Source organism: Thamnophis sirtalis, unplaced genomic scaffold (genome assembly GCF_051295495.1).
Source record: "Thamnophis sirtalis isolate CommonGarterSnake01/CBP01778 unplaced genomic scaffold, rThaSir2_p1.2 scaffold_6, whole genome shotgun sequence".
NCBI classification, from domain to species: Eukaryota; Metazoa; Chordata; class Lepidosauria; order Squamata; family Natricidae; genus Thamnophis; species Thamnophis sirtalis.
This window is the reverse complement of record NW_028261386.1, coordinates 24,760,706-24,776,109: the sequence shown is the minus strand read 5'-3', so window position 1 is coordinate 24,776,109 and position 15,404 is coordinate 24,760,706. Positions and strand designations below refer to the sequence as shown.

At 40.1% G+C, this 15,404-nt stretch overlaps 1 protein-coding gene across 1 annotated transcript in view; it reads right to left on the bottom strand.

Moving 5' to 3' along the window:
* PNOC (prepronociceptin) overlaps window positions 1-13,422 on the bottom strand; it is a 41,735-nt gene extending 28,313 nt beyond the window's left edge. Inside the window, exon 1 of the mRNA XM_087719101.1 lies at window positions 13,260-13,422. The gene's annotated coding sequence lies outside the window, so the exon portion shown is untranslated. The remainder of the gene's footprint in view (window positions 1-13,259) is intronic.
* Between the last annotated feature and the right edge of the window lie 1,982 nt (window positions 13,423-15,404).

The window sequence follows — 15,404 nt, the reverse complement described above, 5'->3', positions numbered from 1 at the left end:
CACATAAGACTTATCAAGAAAACACTTAGAATACAGATTCTACAAATGGCAAGAGATATTGGACTGCACTACTGCTGGAAGGATACAGGATGATGAAATGAAATGTTACAATAAAATTAAGTTAAACTTAGTTAAATTTTGAGTATTATGTAGAAGACAAAGTAATAACAGTTATAGTCAAATAAATGATTATCAATGATAATGCATTTATATATACTAGATTGATAATATGAAATTTTATATAAATTATAACTGGGACTATGAAGATGAAGTTGAAAAGCTTTTTTTAAATAAAAGATAAATAATTCTATATAGAATAGAATATAAAGATGTAATAGCATTGGATGATTTCAGGATGATGTAATGAAATGCCATAATATAAAATTTACTTTAAATTTAGTATGTCTCATATAAAAAGGATGTAATAATTGCTATACCCAATGAGTGTTTGATGGTCATGGCGATTGTATACATATGTATTGGATTGATGATACTAATAATGGAAAGAACATGGAATTGAAAATTATTAGAGAATGTTATCAATATTATAATAATGGAATGACTTAGAATAGGACATAAAATACTTTATTATTGGATATATTGAAGATGATATGATGAATTATCATAATATAAATGAATCCATATTTAGAATATCTTGTTTAAAATGAAGAAACAATAGTGATAAAACAAATGGAGTACTATAATGGTAATGTATGCAAATATGTTTGATTGACAATATGTGATTTTAGATAAAGTTTAAGTGATGACTATGGAGGACGCACAGAAACCCTGTAACCAATTGACACACTGTATGTAATTGAAGATGTTTTTATGTTACATGTTTTGTTTGTGTTTGTTTAAAAATAAAAATGTATAATAATAATAATAATAAAAAAGAAGAGATTGGACTGCCATTTATCAGAAATGGTGTAGGGTCTCCTGCTTGGGCAGAGGGTTGGACTATATGACCTATAAAGTCCCTTCCAATTCTGTTAATCTGTTAAGCTACTGGTGCAAGGAGCGGTTATGGAAGTGGGTAATAAAGGTCTCACGGAGGGGTTTGGATGAGGCATCATGCAAGCTGGAAACAGCGGCAACAGAGTCTGGCCCAGAACAGCAGCGGCCATGAAGGGAATGTGGAAGAGTAATTTCTGGCCCTAATAAACTCCCTGCGAGGGGTGGGATGGTCTGAGGCCTCTTAATCAGATGGCGGGTAGAACACTACAGTGCTAACTATAATTTCATTTCACTCCGTGCAGACACGCTGTTACTGATTAAAGGTGATTGTGACTGTGACTCTGTCTGCAATGTTTTGGTCTCTTCCTGTGGCAACGGATTTCTGTAAATTTCCTTGAAACTTTCCCTAGGGCAGTGTTTCTCAACCTTGGTGACTTTAAGTCCTGTAGACTTCAACTGCCAGCTGGGGGATTCTGGGAGTTGAAGTCCACAGGACTTAAAGTCGCCACGGTTGAGAAACACTGGCCTAGGGCTTATTTTGTTCCTCTTCTAGTCTAATCTTCATTCTGAAGCTCTTCAGAAGGTGCTGAACTCCAAGTTTGTGTGGAAGTGAACATGACAAATAGTTAGTAAAGTTGGAGGTTGCAGTTGTGTTCAGCAACCTCGGGAGAGTCACAGGATCCTCATTCTATTACATTTGAATATTTGTCAATATGGCATCCAATTTTGTCTTTCTTTGAAGATTTCCACTTGATCATACTTACATCTGGAACTGCTCTAGATCCTTGAAAGTGCCACTGCCACCTCCCTTGCTTTCATAAAATCCAACACCCAACTTTTTCAACCAACACACATCATGTCTATTCCTTTGGAGCTTAAATACAAGTAATTCCTTTTCCATTTGTCTATTTTGGATTATAAACCCTTTGGGGTATTATATTTTCAGTTCATTGAAAACTGCCATGAACACTAAGATCCTCCTGTTATTCTAGCAGTAAGTGGATTTTTGCTATTCGTTCAATGTATCTAGCATAAAAACTTATAGCAAAAGGTGAGGGTGTCCATAAAGCTTGATGGAGACTGTCAGAAGGACATGCCAACCCATGCTTATCTTAACATTATTTTACCTAATATAATTGCTTGAGGTTTGCACAGCACACCAAACCCTAAATATATATATCTCTCTCCCTCCCTCTCTCTCTCTCTCCACACACACACACACACACACACACACACACACACACACACACAAAGCGAAATACCACTCATGCATCATTACAAAATCTCCAGAACCGTAAAGCCTATAAACTTGAAATTTGGCACATATGTTCCTCTTGGCTTCTAGGTGCTTGCTAACAAAGGATTTTTTGAAATGACCATCAGATCATTAGTATTTTTATATCATTATCAACATGCTCTGATGCTAAGGAGTTTGATGTTCTACTCCCCCTCCCCACCTGAAAAGAACTCTGTTCCAACTGCCACTTGGGCATGGGCATGGCCAGTGCATGACTCATCTGCCCTGCAGGGCTGAGAGTTTAGACATTCTACTCCCACTTTCCACCTGAAAAACACTCTTAATGCTAAGGAGTTAGACTGTGGGAGAGAAGGGGATAAGATAGGAGAGGCCTCTGTGCAGCAAGCCTGAGGGAGAGAAGGGCATAGGAGAGGATCAATAGGGCCAGCCTGAGGGAGAGAGGGGGGAATAGAAGAAGAGAGGCTTCTGTGGGGCAAGCCTGAGGGAGAGAAGGGGAGAGGGGAGTCATAATTACTCATTAATGTTCAAGCTTTAACTGTCAATTTATCAAGCTCGATCACATAGTTCCATAGCAAAGCATGGGTATCAACTGACTAGTTAACTATAATTGCTGGATTTAGATAAACTACACTAAAATATTAGTGTAGGTTGGTTAATCACAGGGATTGTGAAATGCTATAAGGAGACAACCTGTCCCCCAACTGTTCTGGTTTCAGAAAGTTATTCTCCTTGAATATTGCTGAACTGAATGGGAGCTTGATTTATTCAGTGGAGCTGATGTAGGAATGACCATGTGGACTGGGCTAGGTCCATAGAGTGTGTCTAATTTAATGCATTCTTCTCACCAATTCCATGGAAATCTGCCAATCTCCTCACAGCCCAGCCCTCTCTTACAGTTATTACGAAATATGTTGCCTGCTATTCACAGACTTCTTTAAATACATTTCAGCAGACAAGTTAATGCCGGCAGTGTAACAATGAGGCAACCAGAATTGCAGCTCAGATATTCACCAGCCCTCTACTTAAGAAAACTAATTGGAACTCCCCCCCCAAAAGTTTGGCTGGACAAAAGCAGATTTTCTGGGAATAATTTCCATGGTTATGCATCTCCATTTGCCAGCTATTTCAGTAATAACTGTGCCACTGTAATTACTCTGAAATTGAAGCATTGCTTTCTGCTTAGGATTCTACAATCTACGAAGACTATTTAACTGAGAGGAAAGATCTGAGGAACTGGGCTATTTGGCTACAGCTTTCAAGCCTCTACGAACCTGCTTGAAACTGGGCCCTACCTTTTGAAAGTAGGTGCCTATGCCAGGAGGCTGTGTTTCTACTGTACAGCATGTTTAGCTATGCTTAACTGAACCTCACATTACCAGCTAACTAGATTTTCTGGCTCGATACCAAACACTGAATATAATCTAGCCATGGTTGGCCAAGCTAGGCTGGAGGCTTCCCCCAGGTCCCCAGCCTAAAATATGGCTAGTTAATCTGTGTTTTGGCATGTCATGCAAGCATGGCCCATAAATTATGGTGAAACTGCACTGCGGTGCTATCTCATCCCCTGTTATGTACAGCTTATTAATATTCTGCAATGGCTTAGCCGGTTGTTTGAGCACAGATAAGCCTTATCTGCTGCCAGATTTCCATCCTCTGAGTAAATCTAAACAACCCTTAATTCTGACTAAGCATTTGTAGGCTTAGATTCCTTATTGCAATCCAGGGCACTTACTTGGGAATAAGTCTTGTTGAAATAGATGACTAAAAAAATACAATCACAGAAATAGCTATCCAGAGCTGTGATCTTTGGCACTCTTGCTTCAAATAATGCCCTCTGGCTTTATGATAGAGTTGAGTAACCGTGATCAATGGACACATGTTCTTCCTAGAGCATAGTAGCTGCACTGTTCTGTATTTTTGTCCCACTGCAGTGACTTAACTATTTTTGGATTATTGCTGAGAAAATTGGATAGTTGTGTCCATGTAGATGGGAAGAGATTATCACCAATGGAGGGTAAATTTATCTTTCCCTCCAAGAGCTGAAGTTGATTTTCATGGCATTTCTTCCTCTTCCAATTAATCTTTACAACAAATGACCTGTTAGGTAGGTTTGACCAAAAGATAAAGACTGATCTACAGTCATCCAGTGAGCAGCCATAGCTGAAGACAGATTTGAACCTGAATTTTCTGGGCCCCGGTCCAGTGCAGAGTGTTGCATGGATCTCTACAAGTCTATCTTTTATAGCAACAGCCCCCTATCTGTTTGGCACGAGGGACCAGTTTGATGGAAGACAATTTCTCCATAGACCAGGGTGAGATATGGTTTCAGTTTTGCTTGCTCACATGCTTTAAGTCTAATGTTGTAGACACACTTCTGGAGTTATCTTGTCAACAGTTCAGAAATGTACTGTATCCTCCCTGCCATCTGCTGGTTTGGCTTTGTTTGAACTTCTCTATTTAGTGTATAGCCCAAGTGTACAGCTATGAGTTATGCAGTTCCAGCTTGCTTCGCCTTTTCAGCGACTTGCTACTCTGTAATATTTTTTCTTAATTTAAGAAAAAGCTAACATGTATATGTTGCAACACAAGGTACAATACAAGAGCCCATTGTAAGAAGAGGCAGCCTTCCCCCAAATGTGGTGTGAGAGCAATTACGTTTGTAGGAACACTGTTTTGCCATTCCCATTGATCAGCTTAGGTTACTAAGGCTACGTAAGGACTTTTCCAAAGAAGATAAAATGGAGCTTAGCCAATCTGTTGGCTCTTCAAATGCCCATCTTTCTAAGTCTTCAAAAAGCAAGGCTTCATTTTCTACCCCTGTGCTATAATCTCTTCCTTTACTTGGAGAACAGAAAAAGTCTGTTTATAATGTGTGATGCCTCATCCTGAAGTCGTGGAGCAAATTATGATTGTAGCAATTAAATCTTCATCTCATCTTATCTGTGATCACCAAAGGACCGCCCTGGAATAAAAATAGTACAAGCTGCGAATCCATTTACTAGAGAGAGAGAGGGAAAAAAAACCATTTAGCATATCAGTAGGACTTTAGGTTTCACTTGCTAGTAAAAGTACACAAAAGTATGCAAAGACTGCAGTTGCTATGCTACTTCCTGAAGAGGAAGCCCAGTTTTTGGTTTGGGCAAATCTCCAAAGAGAGATAATTTGTTTCTAACAGGTTAATTGAATTCCAATTGAGCTTGTAAGTAAATGCATTAGAAGAATAGAAACAGCTTACTTGATTAGTGGATCACCTCCACTCCTTTTAATTCCCCAGGAATACAAGGAAGATTAAAACATATGTGGTAAGTAAATTTGAATCGTCTGAACATACATTCACAACAATTGCCTTGCAAGTACCAAATGCTGTTCAAACCCCCTTCAACACTTGCATTCTTCAGTCTAACTGCCAGCATTAACTAAATCGAGTTGAATGAGCTCCTATGGGGGCGTCTAAAATGCTAAAAGCATTGCCTTTTCCATCAATCACTTTTTTAACTTCTGAAAGTCCACTTTTGCAAAATTATTTCCAATCACCTCAAACCTTGGGCTGATTCCCCAGTCTCACTTTCTGACCTTCATTATAGACACAGCAGGACAAAGTACAAATGAGAAAGGAATTGCCAAAGCAGGGTTTGTAAGCCTGATATTTGCAATAAACATAAATTCACTGATTTTTTTCCATGTGAAAACAGTCCTCTTGTGATTATTGTCACTGGAGAGTGTATCACATTTTTCCTAGTTTTTAGGTGCTCAGGCAGTTTGCAACAAGTCATTTTGGAAAAAAAACATCATCCAAACCAGCTTATCAAAAAAAAATTTTCTAAGCTTATGATGGAACAAACATGCATTCAGAGTAAAAAAAATATCTGGAGGAAAAGTGCAGTTTATTGGTCATGCAAAAATGGAGTACTGAACAAATAATTCTCTCTCTCTCTCTCTCTCTCTCTCTCTCTCTCTCTCTCTCTCTCTCTCTCTCTCTCTCTCTCTCTCTCTCTCTCTCACACACACACACACACACACACACACACACACACACACGGCAAAAACCATTAAATGTTGTTGTTGTTAGTTGCGAAGTGGTGTCCGACCCATCGCAACCCCATGGACAACATTTCTCCAGGCCTTCCTGTCCTCTACCATCCTCTGTGGTCCATTCAAGCTCAAAAAACCATTAAATAGTCACACTCAAGCTGTTTAAGACATTGAATGTCAAAATTTGAGCTGCACATAGAGACTGGCTGACAATTTTTAGCACGCACACAGAATCACTTTCAGGCATTCAGTAGTCCATGTTTGAGAAGACCAATCAACACTTTCCAAGCATTGTGAACAAAATACTGTCCAGAACCTCAATCCTGTATAATGGAAGCCAATGGAGCATAAATTAAAACCCAAAGTAAGACTGTTCCTTCTTTACAGTTTCTGTCCTGACCCCTTGAAATTTAAAGGAGGAGGAAGAGAGGATCTATGACTTTGCAGTTGTTTCTCAACAATCAAATTTTCTTCATGATGTGTACTCCTCTTCCATTTCATTCCACCCAGCCAGACTCTAACCTGTCTTTTTATGATTGCTGGTGAGTCAGATTGTTGAACCTTGCCTAGGAAAGTCTCAGCCAGTTAGTTTACAGTTTCCACAAATAAGATAGGACAAAAGTGAAGGAACACTGCTGCCTTTGTTTCTTTGTCAACCAGCTATTGCAGATGTGTTCCCGTAAGCATAGCTAACACATGTCTTAAGTGAATAGGTTGGAAGTTGCTTTAATACTAACTGTATTTATTCCACATATTGAACTATGATTTGCTTAACCATGACTTATTAAATAAATCAGTACTGACTAGCTTCACATAGTAGTACATTAAGCTATTGAGTATGACTTATTTACCAGGAACGGAGAATTCCCGCTTAGTCAAAAGGAAGCATACCATGTGTTGTAGGAACCCTGCTAGGAAGTAGAGTAAGAGCCTGGGGTTGGAAACAGGAAGCCCCTGCTCTTGACTACTATTTATTCCAAACTCATTATATAGAAATTAGACTCTTAGTCTTATTTTCCATTGCAGTATAGAGTATAGTAATACCATCTGATTTATTTTACAGGTGCTAAAAGCAAGTGCTTTTCATGTTCTGAATGCTATGCAAATATTAAGGGGTGGGAAAGCATCTTGAGGGGTGTCAAACTGGTGGTCCATGGGCCAGATGCATCACACCAGGCCACGCCCATCCCAGTTCCATGAATGGGAAACATCACTTGATAGTAATGTGAGGCTGCAAGTTTGACACCTGTGATCTAGGCCAGTGTTTCTCAACCTTGTCAACTTGAAGATGTCTGGACTTCAACTCCTAGAATTCCCCAGCCAGCGAATGCTGGCTGGGGAATTCTGGGAGTTGAAGTCCAGACATCTTCAAGTTGACAAGGTTGAGAAACACTGATCTAGGCTGATACATTTCCTAGATGTATTCAGTATCCATAATTGGAGGATTATTGAACTGACCTGGAGATACTAGAAACTAAGCATTTATTCTAAGAACTTTTCAGACCTTTTTCTGAATTGTTTCTTAAATCCAGATCTTAAAGTGAACCCAACTATGGAGGAGAGGAATGATGGTTTATGTTTCTGTTCTTTGTCCCTAACATGATCTTTTCCGGTTCCTGTCTGGTTCTGCCTCACCCAGCAATTTGAAAGCTGCTTTAAACCAAGTCAGCCTGGTTTGTCTAGCTAGGAAACTGGAGATCGAGGCCTGGAGACCGGAGATCTAGCCTAGATTGGAATCTTTACTAGCCTTAATTAGGAATATTGCAGGTTTGACCTGTGGACACGAAACTCAAATTGGCATTAACAGCCCCCTTTCCACTGTTATGAATTCAAATGCTCAGAGTAAATGTCTCTTCTTGTCTTTGTTCCTGGTTTGTATAGTGGGAATAACAGGAACACTTCATCAAATTAGTAAAGCAGGCCAATGATTCGGCATATTAAAAAAACAGCAAGGTGGGGGATTCAACTGCATGAAGTCAACATCTTGCCTTCACCCCCCTCCCCAAAGTATGGCCCTGCAAATAAGGGTAATTCTGTTTGTAACATTGTTAGTCATTTTGGTGAGAGCAGCTTTTCATAATTTGGTGTTCTCTAGGTTGGTTGGGTCGATCAGAAAGGTTGGCAGTTCGGCAGTTCGAATCCCTAGTGCTGCCTAATGGAGTGAGCTCCTGTTACTTATCCCAGCTTCTGCCAACCTAACAATTAAAAAGCATGTAAAAAATGCAAGTAGAAAAATAGGGACCACCTTTGGTGGGAAGGTGTTCCGTGCGCCTTCGGCATTTAGTTATGCCAGCCACATCACCATGGAGGTGACTTTGCACAGCGCTGGCTCTTCGGCTTTGAAACGGAGATGAGCACTGCCCCCTAGAATCAGACGAGGGTTGGTTGGATTTCAACTATCTAAATTCTCAGGCCATAAAACAACATCTTTCCCAGTATCCAAGGGAAACGTTGATTAGTGTACAGGAGTATTGCATATTGAGTCTTTTTAATTGCATAAGATTTTTTCCTCTTAAGGAACTCAGTGTAACTTAGAAATGCGATTTGTTTCTTTCACTCACATCTGTTTCACCCACCCTCAAAGAAGCAGCCTCTGAACTATTTTTGGCCCTCCCTTTTAAAACTTTTTTGCCTCTGAAAAGTGCTTACAGCTGAAGGCATAATACCAAAGAAAAAAGACATAATTTTCTTTGTAAGACAGAAAAAGAGATACTGGGTTGGTTTTTTTTTTTTTACATTTTTCCTATAATTATATACAGTATTTTTTTTTGAGCAAGACAGGTGCATATAATTCTTATTATACATATAGTTCATTTACATACATTGCATTTTGTAGAGACTGAAGACTAGTCCTTAACTAGGGTACAATGGTTAAAGAGTTAGACTGTAATTATGGAAACCATGGTTCAACTACTTGCTAAGCCAGGAAGTTTATTGTATATTCCTGAGTTAGGGATATTATCTCTCCCTCTCCCTCTCCCTCTCCCTCTCCCAGACAGACAGAGAGACGGACAGACAGACAGACAGACAGAGAGTCTCTCTCTCTAACCCTAACCAGCTATACAGGACTATTGCGAAGATGACACTGGAAAACTAGGGGGCCACATTGACCTATCTGGAAAAAGGGATTACAAACCAAATCAATACCAATTTGTTTGAGTAAAGGAAAAAGCTTCAAAGGGAGGGGAGGAAAATGAAACAAGTGTCAACTGAAAGAATTACGTGTTTGGTTCCATTACACATCCCTTTAGCAAGTGATGAGGGTGATGTGGTTCTACCAAAATATCTTCTCCTGGGGACTTGAAATGACAAGAGATAACATGAGGGTGCTCAGAAAGTGATTGCAGGTATAAGGGGGCAATAAGAAAGAATGGGCAGAGACAACTGAAGGAGCAGGAGATCTGTGGATGGCTGAAGTTGTATAAAGATTGTGAGAGGAGATTGAGGTGGTAATAAAGTGACAGGGTGAGGATTCCCCCTTCCCTGGAAGTGAATGTTTCACCATAAAGACATTCATTTTTAAGGATCTGCAAGGCTATTTGTCAAGATTGGCTACATGTAGCTTCAGTCCTTCAGGTTTTTTTTTTATTGGATATGGGCTGCAAAAATCCAGAGGATTATTAGCCAAGACACAAAGAAAACAATGCATCATGTGTTAAATGACCCTGGTTAAGTGCATTGTCTAAACATTGCCACAGTGGGCAAACAGAGAGACAATCATTTACTGTACCTTAAGAATATGGGAAATTCCCTTACATCAGCTTAAGTTATTTGGCCTCTTTAGCCGATTGCTTATTAAAGTTGCACCCCACGGTCTCAAGCAGTTAATTTTTCCATTGCCTTCTGCCTGCTCCTATTTTATTTACTGTATACACCAGACATCTGCACACTGGGAGAACCTTACAGATAGATGGGCTTAAATCCTCAGAATTTTCTTCAATTTCCATGCTGCCTGAATACTTCTGGAAGTTGAGATCCATGCATCTTGGAGGACATCCAGGCTACAGAAATTTGGTGGGACATTTTATATACTCCTAGTCTGATGAGAATCTGCCTCTTTGACTTTCATAATTTTTGATTAAGTGCATAAATGTGTGAGAGCATTCTCCTCTTTCATTAGCAGGATAGTTAAAACACAAAGCCTGCACCCACAGCAGGTGCAATTAAATGGCTAGGCATGTCATAATTTGTACCCCTGAAGCATATTTAAATTGATGCTTAAAGTAATTCTGAGCGCTTGTCTGCTCTCAGATGGAATGTTGTCACATCAATGTGATCTTCTACAGTTGTAAATTGTGCAGAAAAGGCACATAAAGTGGGAAAAGAAAACATTTTCCTATCATCTCAATTCATAAGAGTATTACTTCAACCAATAAAGATGGTGGCAGGGGGATTCAGAGAAGACTAAAGAGAGTTTTCCCCTCACCCAGTGCATAGCTGACTTGTGGAATTTGCTGGCACGGAACATTAGTAGTAAAAGGAATAAGATGATGAAAGAATTCAGCAACAGCATGATGGGTGCACTGTTGGAAGATTAGAAATACCAGGTTAAGGCCAAATCATCCTGGAGAAAATCTGTATAGATTTGCTAAAATAACACATAATCTGTCAATTTTAAAAAAAGGGATAAGACTGCTTTGGTTGGAAGCATCCATCAGTAGCTACTAATGATGAGTGCAACCTTTGGAGCAGAAGCAACATACTGTGAAATAATTAATAGGTGTCTTAATATGAAAGAACTCTTGAGAAGGGATTTGGAGAAGTGATCCCACAGTCCAGAAGATGAAGAAAGTTTGAGAAAGAAACTCAGAATAACCTCATCTTGGTTACCATCAAAGAAAGCAGAGAGAAACTTAGGAAAGTTTTCAAGATTCTATTTTTTTTTTGCCCTGCTACAATATAGTAGTTTTCCTGAAATCCCTGCAGTGTCGACCTTATGACCTAGCCTACCTTGAAGGGTTGATATACCTAATTACAAGGGAGGTCAGGAAGCAGTACGAAAGGACCTTTTCCTCCAGAACGCTAAAGTACTTTGATCTTATGGAAGAATTCAGCATGCAGTTTATCCTGCTAAACGACTCGATTTGATCTAGATGTTTTTTTTTCTTAGCACAGGGGAAAAAAAGCCCCATTCAGTCTGAACACAAGATGCTTGGAAATAAATCATTCTGCCTTCAATTATATTGGAGTGCATTTGAAAAATAATCCTGAAATCTAGAATTATGTATTTCTCCTTTCCTATGTAAAATATATCAAAGTCTTTCAAAATATACAGTACATATTGCCAAACAAGATGCCAAACAAGTGGAAGATGGAACTAGAACTGGAAAAGAAATTAGATGGTTTTGTTAATAGGTGGGCATGGTCCCACAATGTTGTTTAGATGATGCCAGTTACATCTTGCCTCATTTAATTTCTCTCTCTCCTCCCTGCGCAACTGCAATTAGCTTTCCTGTCTGTCAGAGAGTCAATCTATCAACATGTCAAATGTCAATGTATTTATTTGCAAGTTGGCAATGATGATTTCAAAGAGGCTACATTGAGATGCCCTCAAAAATTGCAGACTGCATTGCCCAATTCCTGTTAAAAATCCAGTTTTTTGTTTATCTGTGTCTGGAGACGGGGAATATAGTAAACATGAGCTGCATTTCACCGTAAGAGCATTGAAACTTTTATGGTATTTTAATGCAATTCAGGAATGTGAGAATTCAGTCTGCGCTGAAATTTGGGCAAGTACGGTGCCTTTGCATTCTTTCACAACAATGCCCTGAAAATTACACTCAATCTGTATTTGCCACACATTTCTCTAGATACCAACAGAAATTTAAACAACCCCGATGTTCGCTGTGTGGTAAAACTAATAATTATTGCTTATATTACACATTGCAGGGAAAGTGGCAAGCTAGAATTAGAGATTGAGATATAGAAAAACTCTTCCAGAGAAATCAGATGTGAAAAAGGGACACCAATGAACTTTTGCTTTGCCTTGTAGACACAACTAAGGCTCTGATTCTTCGGTTCATTCTACACAGTATCTTTAAGTAGCAATCTGTTCTTTTTGCAGGCTTCTCTTTTTTTAAAAAAAAAGCTGCGTTCTTCGTTAAATCACTTCTTAGAATACAGCTTTAGCACTCATACTAAAGTTTAAAAGTTTTGAGAGGAGAGGAAGGTAACAATTGGTTCATATGCAGGATGAAAACATTTGCTGTAGGAAAACGATAATATTGAAAAACGAAAGGAATCTCTATCGAAGGGAGATTAGCAATAACAAATCTACAAAGGCATCTTCCCGGAGGCATTATAATCCCTTTTCAAGAGAAGGAAGCGGAGGGAAAAGGGACCAAGCAAGCAAACAAGCATCGCACGCTTTCTCTAATCAGTTCAAAACAGATTTTCAGTGTCAAATGTTTTGGAAAATAAATAGTTTAGTAGGAACGAGAAAAAAAAGAGCAACAGAAAAGTAAAAGGTGACTGAGGCGAGATAAATACTTAGCACTTACTGGGGAGGAGGGGAAAGCACAAGAAACATCTTATTAGCAAATGCCTACCAATACTTAATACATTTCAATGCATACAGAGATATTTTTCCCCTCTCTGAATTGATGAAATTTCTCTACATGGCTCCCTTATCCCGGTCCCTACTTTTCTTTCAAAAGGAAACACTGATTTGACAAAGACAAATTCTGTTTGAACCATCCTGGGCAGTTCACATTCAGCTAGCCAGCTTCCTTTCAGCTCTATTCTCACACCAAAATATCTTGAAGAGGCTTAACCCTGTGAAACAAGGATTTTGGACACAGGAGGAAGTCATTGAAAAATCCCCAAAATCCACTCCCCCCAAAACACCCTCTTTCCAGTCCGCCCCATTGAAATCTGACAGTTGCAAAGAGCTAGGCTAGGGAAACAAGGCTCCTGCAGTGCTAGAAACTCAATTCCCAAGATGTGAAAAGGTACCCCAAGACAAAGAGAACACAGAGGAACATGCTGGCAATTTGGCTGAGAAGCTGCCTACCTGCTGGTGTGCTCTGAATCCCAAGATTTCTTCCGATGTCCGAACCTTGCACTGTTTCTCTGTCAGCGTGGCCCTTATATATGTACAGGGAAGGCACACAGAGAGAGATACACACACCTCCCCAGCCCATTAACATGTGTATCGGTGAGTCCAACCCTCTGAAGAAGCCACCTGACTTACACACTGCCTAACAGCTGGATACCCCTTGGCACCCGCCAATGAAACCTTCCCAGAAAGGGTTTGTCACACTTCAAGCAACTGAAACAATGGCACATGTGCACGCACACACACACACAAAGATACACACATCCCTCTCATCCCAGCCCTACAGTCATCTAGGCAAGGCTTTTACTGCATGCTTTGTTTGAGAGATAACACTCTCGCACCTCTGGCTCCAAGGATAATAACAGAGTGGCTCACTCAAGCATCCCTGATGAGGTGTCTGGATAGAATTTGATGCTTTCAGACCTCTTGGAATCTGTCATAGACCAGGCACATGGTTGCTTAAGCTAGGCTGGGGCAGGCAGTTTTTCAGAGCCTTGCTTAAATCTTTATGGCCAAAGGTGGCATTCAGAAATCAATAAGCTGACTGTGCTTGTGAAAATGGACATGATTAAAAAGGAATAGTAAGAAATATTTCCCCCACTTCAGAGGTGGTATTCTGGCGGTTCGCCCCTGTTCGGGCGAACTGGTAGTTGCAGTGACATCAGGCTCTGCCCACCCACCCAGAAGTCATCAAAGACGCTCTGCACATGTGCAGAAGGTTCTGTGCATGCGCAGAAGTGCCGCACGTGCGCAAATCACGCAATCACACTCCCAGGTCCGAATCGGGAGTGAAGATGATAGCATTTCATGCCTGTCCCTTCATTCTCAAAATCTTAAAAGAGTAAAAGAATAAGAACCAAGGGTAATTATTAAAAGGATCATTTGCAGCTAAATTCTGCCAGCAAACAAACTTCTGTGGCACTCCAAGGACATGAGATGGCAGGCTGGGTTACCCCCATAAGTGTTCTCTCTTATCCCATTCTTGCCTATAATTAGCTACATGTTGTTTTTTTTAACTGGAGAGCCCAGGAACTGAGAGCTGACATCTTCTGCATCCAAAAGATATGCTGTAGCTGCCCTTCATCCACGGAGGACAACAGAATGGAAAATCTCTGTGTACAAAGAAAACGTCTACCTAACTCACATACTAATAAGCGGTCTCAGGCGTATTCTATACCTCAGTTGCAACCACAGACTAAAAAAAGAACATTTTCTTGTTTTTTTCTCCTAATAATGATTTGGTCCATTAACCAACTTCCTTTCCCCTTTCCTTTCCTTTCCTTTCCTTTCCTTTCCTTTCCTTTCCTTTCCTTTCCTTTCCTTTCCTTTCCTTTATTTTCCTTCTTGCTTCCTGACAGTTGCCTGGACAAGTTCCTGCTGTTTTCTTAGCAAGATTTTAAAAAGTAGTTCACCATTGCCTGCTTCCCAGGGCTGAGAGAGAATGACTGGCCCAAGGTCACTCAACCGACAGGACTTAGAATTTTTGGTCTCCTGTTTTACCCTGGTGCTTTAACCACTACTCAAAATTAGCTCACTCTTCTGTTACTAACATATTTTAAATCATCATACTTGTAACGTATTTCCCATATTGATCTTACCCTCCCTTCATTTTTTCTTCTCCCTTGTGCCAAATTATACAATATAACTCTCCCCTCCCACCAAAGAAGTGAGCAGGCAGAAAATCACAGTTTGGTAATATTCTTCTGGTCAAGGGATCTACTGTATTTTTCAAAGTATAAGATGCTCCGGAGTATAAGACACACACATTAGTTTTGGGGGGTGAAAATAAGAAAAACAAATTCTGCCTCTGCCTACCAGCATCTATTGGAATTCATCTGGCTAGCACCCTTAGCAAACAGCCTGGTCAGATTTAGCACATTATCGCAGCCTGATTCAGCATGAGTAGCTGATTGGCGGGTGGATCGGCCCCCCAGAATACTCCCAATCAGCTGTTCCCAGAGTTGAACATTAACAACCGGTTCACTGGTGAGGCAGGAAGGTGGCAATTGTCTGTGGCAATCTCTGCAGCCTGGAACAGGTCTAAAACGTGATGCATGGAATCCGAAAATGGCTAAAGGTTGGGGTTGGGCGGGTGGGTGG